The sequence below is a fragment of the Myotis lucifugus genome, unplaced genomic scaffold, assembly GCF_000147115.1.
Source record: "Myotis lucifugus unplaced genomic scaffold, Myoluc2.0 scaffold_134, whole genome shotgun sequence".
In the NCBI taxonomy this organism is placed as follows: Eukaryota; Metazoa; Chordata; class Mammalia; order Chiroptera; family Vespertilionidae; genus Myotis; species Myotis lucifugus.
Window position 1 is genome coordinate 1215865 of NW_005871182.1, and position 15742 is coordinate 1231606.

General features: G+C 42.4%; 1 protein-coding gene across 3 annotated transcripts in view; it reads left to right on the top strand.

Moving 5' to 3' along the window:
* The first annotated feature begins 4981 nt into the window (after nt 1-4981).
* The window catches only part of LCLAT1 (lysocardiolipin acyltransferase 1), a 117981-nt gene continuing 107220 nt past the window's right edge, over nt 4982-15742 (top strand). For 2 of the 3 annotated variants that reach the window (XM_006094341.3, XM_014460561.2), the window contains exon 1: nt 4982-5132. The gene's annotated coding sequence lies outside the window, so the exon portion shown is untranslated. Of the gene's footprint in view, nt 5133-5157; nt 5320-15742 lie in introns of those variants that run through there. The other variant, XM_006094342.3, reaches the window with a different exon arrangement.

The window sequence follows — 15742 nt, forward strand, 5'->3', positions numbered from 1 at the left end:
CCTACTTATGTCCAGCAAAAAGATTAATAAAACCAACATATATATAATTCAACTCAGAACCTTTCTTTCCAAGCTGTTCATCCACCCTATTTCTGTTAAGAGAACCCCATATTCTCAGAATCTAAGGGCTGACTTTTTCACAAGAAGAACATAATATCACCTTCCTCTCACTTTCAACATGATTTCCTTCCCCTACTGGCAGGTCTAAGCAGTCTTCTCCCTCCCACCCCACTGTCAGTGTTTCATAAAGTCCTAGTAGATTAGCATTTCAGAAGGGAAGCTCATTCTTACAGGTGAGAGAAGATCCCAGTTCCTTCGAATTCAACCAGTCACACTGGAGTTGCAACAGGTGGGTCATTCCAAAAAGAGAAAGGGAAAAGAACAAGAGAAAGAACCATTCTTTTAAGGTTTTATTTCTCCAATTGCTACCCATTCCCACTGAACCCTCTATCATCCATCAACCCTGTTGTTTGTCTTTGACCATCAGTGAGAGACTCCATCTAGAAGGAGTACCTTAGGGGAGGGGACATTGCACTCTTTATTTCTATTAGTTGCACTGTGCTTTTAACACATTACAGTTGCTGCAGAGTGGGTGCAGTCAATGGTCAAGTAAAGGGGCAGGGAAAACTTCAGAGAAAAGCACAGCAAAATATTAGTGTTCTGGAAGAACTGCAATAATAAATTAGAGATTAGGACAGTGATGGCGAACCTTTTGAGCTCGGTGTGTCAGCATTTTGAAAAACCCTAACTTAACTCTGGTGCCATGTCACATATAGAAATTTTTTGATATTTGCAACCATAGTAAAACAAAGAGTTATATTCTTGATATCTATTTTATATATTTAAATGCCATTTAACAAAGAAAAATCAACCAAAAAAATGAGTTTGCATGTCACCTCTGACACACGTGTCATAGGTTCGCCATCACTGGATTAGGATGAGATAATAAGTAGTCAATATACCCATAGCTCTCCCAATATTCTCTCTTGATGTTCTCACCATCTTTTAATCTAGATAAACATGTACACGTGGTTATGCTAGGGTGCGGTGAGAGTAGGATACAAGTGTGACAACTCATCCGAGAGGTTTTTGAGCCTGAGTCTGAGATACAACTGTTAAATTGGCTTTGCGGAAAACAAATCTAAGAGGATGAGGTCAGAGGAATGGGATGGAAAACATACACATGGTGCAACTTCTTCACTAAGTTAGGCAACCTGCTCTCCGGAAAAGGACTATTAAGCCAAGACTTTCTTCAAGACCAAGGCTGACCAGAGATGCCTTTTAGTCCACAGGGAGTTATCCTGTTATTCTTTCAGAGTTTGAGAAGGCTTAGCAGCAGCTAGGCATACATAATCTTATTCCCTGTCTCTTCTCCCCAGTGACGAGAGAGAATCATTGATCGGCTGCCTCCTGCATGCCCCCTACTGGGGATTGAGCTTTCAACCTGGGCATGTGCCCTTGACCAGAGTCAAACCCGGGATCAGTCCACAGGCCAAGGCTCTATCCACTGAGCCAAACTTGCTAAGGCCCCAGGGAGTTTTGAAACAGGGGGCTGTGAGAAATGGGAGCCCTGGGCCTCCAGGCAGGTGTCCGTGGCCTCTGCCAGCATTGCTCCTTCCACTTAATGCCATTGAAGAGAGTTGTTCCAATTCTTGTAGCAGCGCTTCCTTGGCTCTCTGCTGAGATCTGTTATTTGAGGACAGGTTTTGCCTTATTACTGTCACATTTTGAAGAGGAGGAAGTAATGACATGGGCACGGAGAGTACCCCAGTAATCATAAAAGTACAATAAGAACAAGGACTCAGGGATTCCTGCTTGTCACAGTGTCTCCCTGAGCATTGCAGAGAGGGCCCTATTAAATGTGACTGTTAAATCAACGGCTTATGAAGTGGAACAATTCATCAGCTGTGAGACTCTGTTGTAGGAGTCGGGAGGTTCAGAAACGTGTGGGAGATTAGCCTTCTGAGCAGCAGAGCAGGTTAACACCATCTCTTAAGCTCACTGGCACATCAAAGAAGCTTTTAATTTTTCTCTCCCCCAAATTAAAACAGTGATACCTACATCTGGCTAAAGTTCGGACAGTACAGAAGGAAATACATTAATGTGGCAGTTTACTGGTGGCCAATTTTTCTTCCCAGAGGCAACTACTGCAATGGTTTCTATGCTGCATAGCCTTCCCAGATGTTCTAGGCATATACAATCATATATGCACTGTTTGAAAAGAAAAGATTTATTAGCATTTATGTTGTGTCTGTAATGATATATATGATTACATATATATTGTTGTTGATGCCCCTCCTAGATGGGGGACCCCTCCCCCTCCCTCTGCTGCTTCCAGCATTTGTGGCTAATGGCTCACAGCTGCCCCCTTTCTCCAAGGACCTTAACCAAACAGGAGCTACTTTCCCCAGCTGGTTATGCATCCCTACTCTCAGGCAGCCTGATTACTGATAACTGACTGATTACACATATAAGAGGTTGGCCCCTTGCCCCAAGGTTGAATAATCCAGTGGTGTCATTCACGCTCCAGAGCTTCCCAGAGATCAGGCTGAAGTTAATCTCCAGCTGACACCATAGCCTTACCTACTTTCTCTCTCCGGTCACGTATCCTGCTTCTGTCACTCCCTTTCTTTTGAAAGCATTTCCTCAAAAAAATCCACCTAGACCAGAGTCCCTGCTTCAGCTGCTGCTTCTAGGAAGCCAACTGCAGAGATGGGATTCTGAAGGAAAATCGTTTGATGGCCGGAGGGCCATGAGTATCACCCCATTGCTCCTGACGTGGGGGCAGATTACTCCTGGTGAACCAGGAAAGGATGCAGACCACAGAGGATGCACTAGCTGGTGCAAACTCGCTGGGCTTGAGGGGTCTGGGGGAAACTAGTATTTATAAGGATTGTGGAACTAGGTGACTGTGGCTAAGCAAGCACTGTGTGAGAGTCAGAAGGCTTCGTTAGCAGCATTTAAAGAATCTTGTCTGCAGGCAGAGGCAGCCAGAGCTGAAGATCAGACCTAGGGCTTCGCTGTAAGAGTGGCAGAACTTCAGAGAAGGCTGACCTGTTCTTAGGCAAATCTCCAACGTCAAAGTCATAGCCCAAAGAGGGAACAAGTAGAACTCAGAAGATAAGAGATAGCAACTGCTGGGGCTGTGAAGAAAAAGAACCCTCGTGCTCTGTCGGTTGGAATGTTTTGTGTGTGTGTGTGTGTTTTGGTGTGAATGTTAATTGGTGCAGCCACTATGGGAAATAGTATTGCATTATTGGCGTAGCCAGTGGCAGAACTGAATTACATTGTAGGGGCACCCAGTTGGTGTCCATGGAGAACTGGAGAATTCCTTGGTGTGGAAAACCCACACATGTGGTGGGTGTCAGGAGTACTTGGGGTAAAAAAGAGCTAACACCCTTGGACCCCACAGTTTTCATCCTTTTCCTCAGGTTCCACCACTTCACCCCAAGAAAGGCCACAGGCTAAACGGTGAAATAAAGAACCCGGATGATTCATTCCAGTCAGTTAACCGGTATTCAACATCCACTATATTCAAATGTGTGGAGTTCTTTTTCCAGTTGGCAGGTCTGATCAGTTACAGAGATGCAGAGATGAACTATTACATAATTCCTGATTTCAAAACCCATCTCCAGGGCCTTCAGGGGTTCCCTCCCCACCCCGTCTCTCACATCAAGAAACTTAAAAATGTGTAGGCATGTGGGAAAGAAAAGTTAGAGATCTTTTATTCTAGCAATCTCATTTTAAATATACAAATGTGGCTTGAAAAACAACAACAAAAAGAACAAAACACAAAAAATGAAAAAAAAGGAAAATTAAAAAAATAATGTGGCTCCAGTTCACAGAGGTAACTAACAGGTGTCCCTGTTAGAGTTTATCGACCTTTCCTAATGCTATTTGAGCACATCTTAAATATTTCAGTCTTTCTGAACACAGGGGGAGAGGTTATGAAGCTGACCTAGGAAAGGGGCAATTTGGTGCCCAGAGAACTTGGGGATGTAAGTTAGTCATATTGAAGCCATGCACCCCTAACCTAGGTATTCATTACTGTCACACCAGAAATTTTGGGAGGACAGGAACCATGTACTTCCACCCCTTTCCCCTCGTTGACTGAAAACAAATAAAATTCACAAACATACCCGAATGACTGAGAGGCTGTGTGTGTGTGATGTGTGGCTATATTTCATTCTTTTTAAGGTTTTAATCAGTGAATAGTTGTTGAAGGTCAGCAGGAGGAAGGCATTGTTTGGTCCATTCCAGTCAAGGGCTCATACCTGGTTGCAGGCTGATCCCAAGCCCTGGTCGGGGCACGTGTGTGTGTGTGTGTGTGTGTGTGCGTGTGTGTGTGTGTGTTGGGGGGGGGATGAGCAACCAATCCATGTCTCTCTCACATGGATGTTTTTGTCTCTCCTCTTCCATTTCTCTAAAAAACATTGGAAAAATATCTTCGAGTGAGGATTAACAATAACAACAACAAAAGAGGTTTAACCGGTCCCCACTATTGCGGAGCTTTCTGTGTAGCAGGTGAGGGACAGACCTGCCCGGTAGGTGATGGGTGCATCTCACCGGGGTAGGGGAAAGGCTGCTGCGCAGAGGAGACGCCTCTGCTCTGGGAAGCACTGCACCTGCTGGGGTCTGCTGCTCCCTCTGCTTGGCCCCGCGACCCCGCCTTAGTAAATGGGCTTGTAAATTAAATTCCTCGGGTTTGTTTTCCATCTGAAACTCTAGAAGCTGACGGGGCCGTCAGTCCGTTGGGGCCATGCCCTGTGAGAGTTCCCATTCCAATTGTTTCTCTTCCCTACATCGCTGGCTCCCTCGGTCCCTCATCTAGAGGAAAAGAGCGCGGGTCCTTTAAGGGAGCTCTCGCGGACCGGCGCCCGGGGTGCCCCGGCCGGGGAGCAGGGGCGGGGCGCCGGGGACCCGGCTTCCCACGCAGCCGGGGACGCCTCCGCGTCACGGCGCTCGCAGCCAATCAGAATAAAGCCTGTTGGGACGCCTTACTAGGGCGACGGTCTGGGCGCCTCCCGCTTCGGGATGAATTAGCGGCGGGTTCGCCTGGAGGTTGTGACCCCCACGGATTCCCCAGCTCGCGCACGCGCCGCCTGCGGGGTCGCGCGTCCAGCTGGTCACAGGTGGGCGACGGGAACTGTCAGGTGGGGTTTGCGGCGCGGGGAAAATGGCGGCGGCCGCTGGGGGATCCCTGAGGTGGTGAGGGGGAGCGGCACTGCGGGCTCTTTCCCCCCTGAGGGCCGGCCTCTCGGGCTACGGCCGGGCTAACGGGCACCTACCTGACCGGGAATTGGGGTCCCGGAGCAGCAGGTAAGAGGAAGCGCGGGGAAGCGGTTCCCGGAGGCAGGAGGAGGCGTGGGGGGCCGCGCGAGTCGGGTCGCGAGGGCGCGGTGGCCGCCGGGATGTGGCGGGCCTGGTGACCTGTCGCTGATTAGGAGTGAACAGCAACACCTTCCTGCGCCCGACCTCGGACCTCGGCGGGCCTGGGAGCTGCCCGGCCCCGCACGCAGTCGGAGCTCTCCCGCCTTTCAATCCCAGGGGCAACGCGTCCAAGAGGCCGCCGTGTGCGAGTCCCTGGCGTGAGCTGTCGAAGTAGGGTCTGGGGCTGCGCCGTCGGTGTATCTTCCAGGTGCCAGACACCTACCTGTAGGTGCCCGAGTGGCAGGGACAGCGAAGGGAAGGTAGGCCTTCCTCAGGGGCCGATGCCCAGTCTGACCATGAAGGCATATATCCTGACTTACGCTTGCCCATTTGAGGAGAAGACAGATAAAGGGAGGGCACTCGGGTGTGGTTTTGGTGATGTTTTTGCAGCCTCGTCCCTGGTGCAGGTGGGTTCGTCCGGAGCCTGGCATCTGCCCTCGAAGCTCATTAACTATAGTCCATGTGCACGTGACTAGAATGAAGGCTGAGGATTGGGATTCAGGGTAAGCCCAGGAAACGACTGAAAATACAATATTGGTGAAGGTCTTAGGGAGGTGAAATATTGTCCAGCCATGTCATGAAATATCACTAAGTTGGGTTAGTTTACAAACATCGAAAACTTGTCCTGATGGAAGTTCTTTTTGCAAAACTGTTCTGTGTTTTTTTTTTTAGAGTAAGAGAAAATTACTCGTTTTAAATTCTTTCCCCCTTTTTAAGTCTCTGGGCTCGTTGTGCTCTGATGTGACAGTATGCATGCTATGCATGCTGTTGATGGACTTCTCTTTTCGGCAGTAGGCTTGGTTCTGCGAGTGCCGTGCTTCTGTTACTGAGCAAGGCGCAGTGGCACCGCGTGTTCCGGTCATCAGAAGCTGCGTGATGCCGGCTGCGTGTCAGACACGGTGACAGCGAGGCTTCCCCTACCTGATTTTCGCCTGAGCAAATGGGGTAGGACCCCTGTTCCCACCAGGTGTTTAGGCTGGCTGTTGCTGGCAAGAGTAAAACATGCCGAAAACCCACGAGAATCTTTCTTCCTAACTGGATCTGTGGAGGTTTGCTCACTTTGACTTGGGGTGAGGTATGGTTTCCAGTTCCTACTGTGCCACTTCCAATAGCTTAGGGACGTCATGACCTCTCTGTTAGTACCTTACCTCTGAAATGGGTATAGCATTGTCCACATGATCTCATTGTACTGTTGTGAGTAAAAAACAACACCTCTACGTTAACAGTGGACACTGATTATCACTACACTTTTACTCTGCCAGGCACTGTCCCAAGGGCCTTATATGAGCTAACTCAGTTACCCAGAAACATTGTCAAGTGGCTGGTTTGGTCATCTTTGTTTTACAGATGAGAAAACTGAGGCACATTGAAAATTTAGGTTATTTGCCCCAAGTCGCACAACTAGCATTGTGATTCCAGCTTATGTTCTTAACCACCATGCAGATATGTTACGTGTTAAGGGGATACATATGAACAAATTTTTCATTGACGTAATTTTGTTTGTGATCTTTTAGTTGTATAAATAATAACTGACTCATTCCATTGGCATCTAATAGTGATTTATATGGTGATGACTACAGTTACTTTAGTTAAGTGGCATATTCATTCTACCTTTGATATCCATTATTTTAAAAGGTATTTTGAAACAAAGAGCTGTGACTAATTTCTAACAGGAAGCACAAATCAATAAGGGATATTTTAGTTTTTATTAAACTCTTTAAAATAATTTGCTGGTGGCTTTTAAAGGAAAACTTAATTTTTTAAGTTTCTATTTATAGAAAAAAGATTACATGAATAAAAGAGGCAGGGACATTCTTTTTTTTTTTTTTTTCATTGAGTCTTTATGGAATTGTCCTGCCAAGTTCTTGGGATGTAAAGATTAAATCCTGACCTTATCCTTCAGGAGGCCAGGGAGAACCCCTGGGTCTAGAAGTTTGTAGACGAGTGAATGAGACAAACAAATAAATGATTAGCTAATGCAGTATGATGTAGTTGTGGTGGGTACAGAGGGCTGTGGGAACACATTCAGGGAATAGTTGCTTTTGCTGGGGTGGCACTGACCAGGAAAGGAAGGGAGCTGACTGCAGGATAAAGGAGAAGGGGCTTCTAGCCAAAGGAGGAAGCAATGCAGCCTCAGGGGGAGTAAGAGTGCTTGAATGTCTAGGGGTCAGACCAAAGTTTTGCAGGAGTTGCGGGGAGAGAAGCCAGGAAAGGTAGGGCCAAGTTGTGAATTCTCAGCTAAGAGAGTGACTTTATCCTATGGGCAGCGGGACCTGTAGAAAGATCTTAATCAGATGAGTAACAGGATGACAGGGTGAAAGACAGTGTAAGGAGGAGACTAGTGAAGTAGGACAGTTTCCATACTCCAGACAAGAGATAGTGAGGGAGTGTATCAGGCCACTGGCTGTGTTCAGTGTCCACCACACACATTTTGAATGGAAGATTGACTGGTGGAAAGAATAATGAGGTGGGGGAGGGGAAGACCTGCTGATAGTAAAGAGAAAAGTGAGGTTTTTTTTGTTGTTGTTTTCTCTATATGGTTAAAGATGGGAGATATTGTTAACTGATTTAGGAAAAAGGATGGAGCAGGCAGTTTTTGTTACTGGGTTTTGGGAGTATTGTAAACCCTTTAAGGTTGTTGGGTCAAATAATATGTAATAAACCCAGGCTTATAACTTCCTCTAAGTCTCTGATTTCTGAGATTACAGAAAACGTTAATTATATGGTAAAAATCTGCAGTGTCTAGTATAAAGTTGGCTCCATTGGAGATGGGAGAAAAGCCACACAAAAGGAGTGGGAAGAATTATCTAAGTCATGTTGGGGTAAAATGCAAGAATAATGGGTATTTGAGTGTTTTCCTTTTTTTTACATTGTTTTTATTATATTTATGCAGAAGTTGTTATAATATGGAACTAATCATAAATGAATTCTCTAGTTCTAAAGCTAATCTCCACTGTAACATTCATAACACTAGAGTTGTCTAGCACCCAACAACATGCATTCCAAATCGACTGCCAGGTGAAATTGCAAATCTTGCAAGGATGCAGGATTTTATTAATTCAGAGCAAGGTTGAAAACTGCTCAAAACATAAGCACTATATGATTTCATTTAGCTGAAGTTCAAAAACAGGTACAACTATTTCCTGGTGGTAGATGTAGTCAGAATAGTGGTTCCTTTGGGTGGTGGTGGTGGTAATGACTAGCTAGGAAGGGACATCTCCTTCTGAGAAGCTGGAAATGTTTTCTATCTTGAGATGAATGGAGGTTACAGGGATGTATGTACATGTGAGAATTCAAGTTGCAAACCTAAGATTTGTGTACTTTACTGTAATAGTTTAATTTAAAAAGAGGCATAAGTCTAGTGAGAATTTGGCAGTTAGACCAGTTAACTTTTGATGAAGAAAACCAGCAGGGTAATGATGAGAGAGTGTTTAATTTTTTTTTTAAGGTGTATCAGAGGCTCTAGAGGAATAAATGATGAAATGTATCTAGTTTGTTTTTTTTTTCAAAAATGACTTATTTTTTAATTTTTAAAAGTTTTTTATAAAAGCAGAGTCTACTAAATTGTTAAGGGTAAAAGTGACTTTTATATAATTTTTTTGCAAAGGGCAAATGTGAAATCAAGGTTGTCATGTGCTGTTTTACAACTTTTCACAAAATTATGTCCCAAACTCTACCACTTGATTAGTTTTTTGTCTTAAGAATTAGTGCATAGTTGCAAGTGTAACCTACACTTTGTTAAATATAAGATACATTATGAAAATAAATTTACATTTTGCTTTTCTTTTTGGGAAAACTCTAATCAAATCTCTTTCTCATCATTAAGAAATGTGGTCCATGTTTAGGAGAAATTACTGTGTGGACTTAACCCTACTGTGCTGATTGCTCTTGGATAATGAGGACTGGAATTAATTCCTTTGGCTGCAGGATTTTGAATGTCACGGTAGAGCTAAGAACAGCCTTTGGTGAGCTCCCGGTGGCAGTGAGGTAAAGCTCAAAGGAGGCCTTTGTGGGCCTCAGTCTGATTTGACAAAGTGGTCATTGTGCCTCTGTACCTGTCCTCTCCATCTGGCAGAGGGCCATGGCGATACTCCTGTGATAACTGGGAGGCAGATGGAAGGACTTCTGAGGAGCAGCCATCAGTGAAAGCTGCCTGGAGATGATTAACCAGCAGTCTTTCACAGTTCAGGTTTCTGAAAAGATAAATTGTTCACTTCCCCAGAGGAAGTAAATTACTGTTCTAAGGATGATAAAGGAAGATTTAGGCTATGCTTAGTTTTCCATCTCAAATAGAAGATCCACCTCCATTTTATGTTTATTAGCGTATAGTTTATCCCCTTGGGAAAACTAGTGGAGCAGGGAGATAGCATGTTGGTGAGCTGGTATCCAGTGATGTCACAAAGCAAATGATGGATAAAAGATAGGAATAAGGGAATGATGAGGGAACAGAAGTGAGTGGGGGCACCCATTCTTAGGACTCTCTGTGGCTAGTGAAAGTATTGTTTAACCCTTACAGTGACTCTTCCTCCACAGGAATGTTTAGGTATCTTGGGGAAGGTAGCTTTGTCTGTGGCTTACTGTTTCTGCTCTCCTGTTGTAGTACAAGCACTTTCTTAGAAGTATTATTTTTTAAAATATTTTTGCCGATAATAGGGGCATTGCATTATGCATTTTGTCTTGTATCAATAAGTGTAATAATATTAGTTCTAGGTTTTTTTTGTAGATACTCCTTAGCTAATTGAAAAAGTTCCCCTTTATTTCCTTTTTTTATTTTCTTGAGAGTTTTTCTCAGGAACAGGTATTGAATTTTATCGAATAGTTTTTCTGTATAGATTCATATGATCATATAATGTAATTTTTTTAGTTTGTTAATATTGTGGATTACATTAATTGATTCTTGAATATTGAACTAAACTTCTATCCGTGGATTAAATTCAGCTTTTTATATATTGCTGAATTCTATTTGCTAATATGCTAAGGAGTTTGGTGTCTATATTCATGTATTGGTCTGTAATTTTTGTTTTTTTGTACTGTCCTTTTCTTGGTTTTTTCATCAGGATAATACTAGCTTCATAAAGTGAATTGAGAAGTACTCTTTATTCTTATGTTTTCTGGAAGAGATTGTATTAATTCTTTAAACATTTGGTAGAATTCTCTAATGAAACAATGTGGGCCAGGTGATTTCTTTTCTAGGAAAGTTTTAATTACGAATTCAGTTTCCTTACTAGTTACAGGGTTATTCAGATTATCTATTTCCATTTTGAGTAAGTTGTGAGCTTTCAAGGAATTGGTCCATTGACACACAGAATGGGACTCCTCATGGCTGCTAGGCAGGGGTGGAAGTTTCAGTTTCTTTCTAGTCCTCCTCTGATGCTACCTTGCTTCCGTACTGTTCTTCACATGGTCTCCACTGACACCCTTGGGAAGAGTGAAAGTCCTGACTGTACTGGACCTTGTCTCATACCATCTCCATGGGGATCAGAAGAGATGCTTCATTACTGTCGTGGGAGTGAAGTTCAGGCTCTCTGGGGGTCTCCATAGATAGGGTGACAGGGGAAGTGGGTCTTACTACCTACCACCTGGCAGGGAAGAAAGTCTGGCCTTTGGTATTACCCCTGCAGGGATAGGGGGTTGGGGTGGGTCATGCCAAGGCACAACATTACAGCCTGGTGAGAGTGAAAGTTTAGGTTCCCTCCTTGGCATTTGCTGTCATGGGTCAGGTGGGTCAGTTTTTTTCTGTAGGAGTGTGTGCTGTGCTTTTTTTTGATTTTTTTTTCCTGAAGTGCAGTGGTTATTATATAAAAGTTATCTGTTTTGCTATGCTGTTCTTGGTCCTTTGGAAAAACAGGGACTTTTTTGTTGTTGTCCCCCTTTAGCATTTCTGGATTATTGGCTTCTTCAGCTCTGTCCATGTGATATATGATACAAAAGGAAAATCCAGGGTACTCAACATTGTGTTGTTCCAGGAGTCCCAAGGTCCCTGGCTAGTTCACCTTCTCTCCACCTTCACAGTCTTAGGGAAAAGTACATTTACTTGATTTTACTGGAGGTGTAAATTAGATTGGGATTACTTTTGCTGACTAAACAAAAAGTCAGCCAGCTATTTCTTCGGAAAAATTGACTTATTCAGGAACAACAAAGAATTGCAGTCTGGAACATGCAACCATGGCGGGCCATGTGCAAGTCTGCTAAAATAAAGTAGAGGAAACTCTTATAGAGGAGAAGAGGATGTTGGGAAGGCTGCTACAAAGAGTTCTTCCTATTGTGCTTTACCATGACATAGGACGTGAGAGCTCCCACTTAATGGCCTCCCTACTTCATTTTAAAAGAGGTTTCTGTTCAGTAACTTTTTATGCTTCCTTAGAGAAGAAAACAGAGTGGAAATTAAGATACTTAATGAAGTTAATTTTTGGGTCAGTTACTTGGAAGTGACAATTTAACTGTCATTACCAGAGAGTAATTCTGAGGGTCACTGTTCAGTAAAACCAAACACTTATTAGTTTTAGATCTCTTAGGAAGCTTGACCATCTAATGAATTAATTTATTTCTGCATTTATTTATAAATTCATAGTAAGCCTAAATTTCTGGCTTAGTCTGGGATAGAGAAAAATTTATCTTAATGAAAGATTGGTTTTATGGAGGGGACTAACTCAGTTTTTCTAGTGGTTGTTAGAGATCTTGAAGCTGTGCGTTATTTTCTAAACAAAGAAATAGGCATGTGCATAGTGATTCAGAGCTATGTAAGGAGAATTTGTGGAAATCTTTGAAATGTACCAGAAGGATTACTGGGTGTCTTCTATGGAAATGAGTTGATATCTAGAGCACTTTTCCTGGAGATCTATTCTATAGCGTCTGCAGCTTTTACTGTTTTTTAATTTATCTTACAACTTTATAAGTTGTGAATACCTGACAGCAATGCAAATAATCCTGTCCTTAGACATGCAAATGAAATTTGTAGGTTGGAGGTACAATTGATTTCTTTTCCTCTTTTGTGGATGAAGCCCTTTTTAGATCTATTAAGCAAACTCATATCCTCATTCCCCATTGCTTCTATGTTTGTGCTCTTTGCATTTGCTTTTGAATGAGATGGCACATCTTATTTGTTTTGTAATTACTGGTCAATTTAAACAGATATATCCTTGAGCCATTTTTCCTGCTCCTCTCTCTTCTTCAATTATCCCACAATATCTTCTTTTCAGTTATATTAATATGGGAGACACAGTGTTACCCTTTTGTTGGTTTGTTTAAATTATCTTTTAACTTGAACTCTGAACTTAGCCTAATGAGCTTGCGTAGCATTTACTGTCATTGTGACTTAGAGAAGGGAATTTTATTTTTTAACCTAAGTCAGTTTACCCACTATAAAAAGGGGTCACAGCGCTGTTTTTCTGCTGTGGTTGTTGTGAGGATTAAAAGAGATGTTGCAAGTAAAACACTTCTCACAGTACCTCATACATCTTAAGAACTCTGTTTTTTTATTATTAGAAAGCTGTGAGCACCTAATTTTATCTTCCTGAGACTTAATATCTTAATCTGTAAAAAAAAATAAAAAAAAATGAGGGGACTTTTTACTTGGTTGTTAGGTTATAAAATGTCCCTGGCACTAACTGGAAAAAATGGAAGAATGTAACTGACAATAGTTATTTTTGGAAAGAAGAACATTTTTAACATGCAAGTGACCTTGCTGCTCAGAGTAAGGGAAATGTAGAGTTTGATCTGGTAGGAAATGTAGGGTTTGATCTGGTGAGCAATTAGTTCAGAACAGCAGCCTGCTAATTCAGCTCAGTAAACATTGATTGAGAAGATCCTGCTCTGCCTGCCTTTGTACTAGGAAGAAACATTAGGACTGGAAATGTGGCTCAGCAGGGTAACAGAATTACCTTTTTGCCTTAAAAAATTTGGAGGGTGGATCCTGATGGATGGAAGGCTTTAGAGCTGAGCATCTTGATAGTTGTGGGCATGCTCACCAGGGAGTAGGAACTGGAAAGGGCTTAATTTTGCTTAACCTAGGGTTGACCATTTGGATTTTCAAAGACAATTTCAGGGTGAGTAGGGATGTGGGATAATTGAAGAAGAGAGAGGAGCAGGAAAAATGGCTCAAGGATATATCTGTTTAAATTGACCAGTCCCTCTGACCCTTAGTATTTACAAATGTTTTTACTTAAGGATTTTTTGGTGGGTTTGAGGGCGAGAGTGGACAGGAGCAGGGTAGAATTGGTGAATTGGTTGAGTCAGTTACCTTCTCTCCTTAGAGGCTGAGAGAATTTAAGCTCCTCAGAAATTAGCAGTGATCTGGGGAAGATCTGAGCCTTCTGCGGGTTATGTAATTGGAACAAGTTAGGGAATGGTTCAATCCAAGGGCATCCTCGGCTACTATTAGTTTAGGACAGTGGTCGGCAAACTGCGGCTCGTGAGCCACATGTGGCTCTTTGGCCCCTTGAGTGTGGCTCTTCCACAAAATACCGACTTCTGCGCACGGGCCACGAAGTTTCAATCTCACTGTACATGTGCGTCCGCACGTGGTATTTTGTGGAAGAGCCACACTCAAGGGGCCAAAGAGCCGCATGTGGCTCGCGAGCCGCAGTTTGCCGACCACTGGTTTAGGATAATGAAAATAAGCCTCAGTGGAAAATGTCTATCTTGTGAACAACAAGGAGTTTACACATAGGTAGATATCTATAGTTATAACTGGTTTATACATTCATTTTGATATAACTAAATTAAATACTATAAACAAAAGCAGCAGTTTGCCTAATACAAACATTTTTTAAAGTTTTATGCAAAATAAAATGGTCCTTGTAATTTGTCTTTAGAATCAGAGTAAATTAGTAGATGCATGCCTGCTTTCTTTGAGTTCCTATAGCTATCTTTGGAACTTGAATACTCCAAGTGTTATTTAGTGTGTGGAGGGGAGCTGCCCCTTATTCTATTTCTTCTGGAGATTGGGATCTACGCTCAGATTTTGTCCTCCCTGTCCATATTCTAGCCAGGGGTATTGCTATTAGGGAAAAGCTGAAGTTTCAAGGGCCTGACCAGTTTTAACATTGCTGTCTCTTGCTCTCCCTAGACTGGGAAGGGGAATGAGGAGGATGGATGGATGGGACATATCTTGGGCTCTAGCTTTACTCTTCCGGCATTCCTATATTTATATTAAGTATTGTGACCATTACCATCCTCCTGGATTCCTGAGTTAATAAGCCTGTTAATTAATCCAGTTAGTACTTGAATGTCTCAGTTCCATGGCCCATGATAGCCTTTTTATACTGTGAACCATCTTACTAGCCCGGTATGCTGTTCCAAACTCCATTTTCCCTTTCTTCTCCCATTTGTCATCTTCACTGGCTGAAAGACAGAGTTGGGACTCTTTTTCTGAGAAGCTAGCAACAAAAGGATGAGATGATGTGTGCAGTGTGGGGGAAAATAAATTGTGATGCTTCTGAACTATGGACCATTAACAAGGCAGTTTCTAGTTATTGAATGTACTTTCTAAAAGCTTTGAGTAAGTCTTTGTAATGGTTTCTATGTCTAGAGTGTTCATCCTGCTTCATGAATCTGAACAGGAAGCTTCTGTGAATAGATCATTCACATTTCTGTTTATATTGCTGTTGTTGAAGTGTTCTATAGTTGTTTCATAAACATTTCTTTGAAAAATAAACATTTCTATTAGAGAGATGCATTGTAAGTTTCCTGTTGATAGAAAATAAAATGGTACATTTTGGTCAAAGAACAAAACCTGGCATTTATGTTTCGAATTTGGTCATGAGATTCTTTTTGAATCTTTATGTCAAAAATGAGGTACCATTTTGTTTAAAGTCCAACGTTCTAGAGTTCAGCCCTTTTGATGCTGTGTACAATATCTTGTTTTTATTTAACTCAGATAGATGCTTATATGAGATCATTAGCAGGTATCCTTTGAGTAGTGAAGGCTTTGGGGGTAAGTGGGGTATCTTAACTATGTGGATAACTCTGACAACTAATTCTGGCCATGTGCTCTCCTATCTCTAGATTCATATCTGTCCTGTGTCTGTTTGAAATCCCTGGTCATTGCCTTTGGTCTCAACTGGGCTAGCATTAAATTCATTCTCAATTCCAGCTTAATTTTCCACCTGGATATATCTGCTTTTGTCTATTTATTCATCTAGACTTGAACCTTCATACTCAATTTGTTCTATTGCTTCTTTTGTGATGCTTTTGATGTTTTTCTCTACTTCTCATCTTTATGCTTGTGTTATTTTTATAGCCTACTATTTGTTTTCTAAAATAATAACTTCCATTTATTGTGTATGTGATATAATAAAAAATATATCTGGTC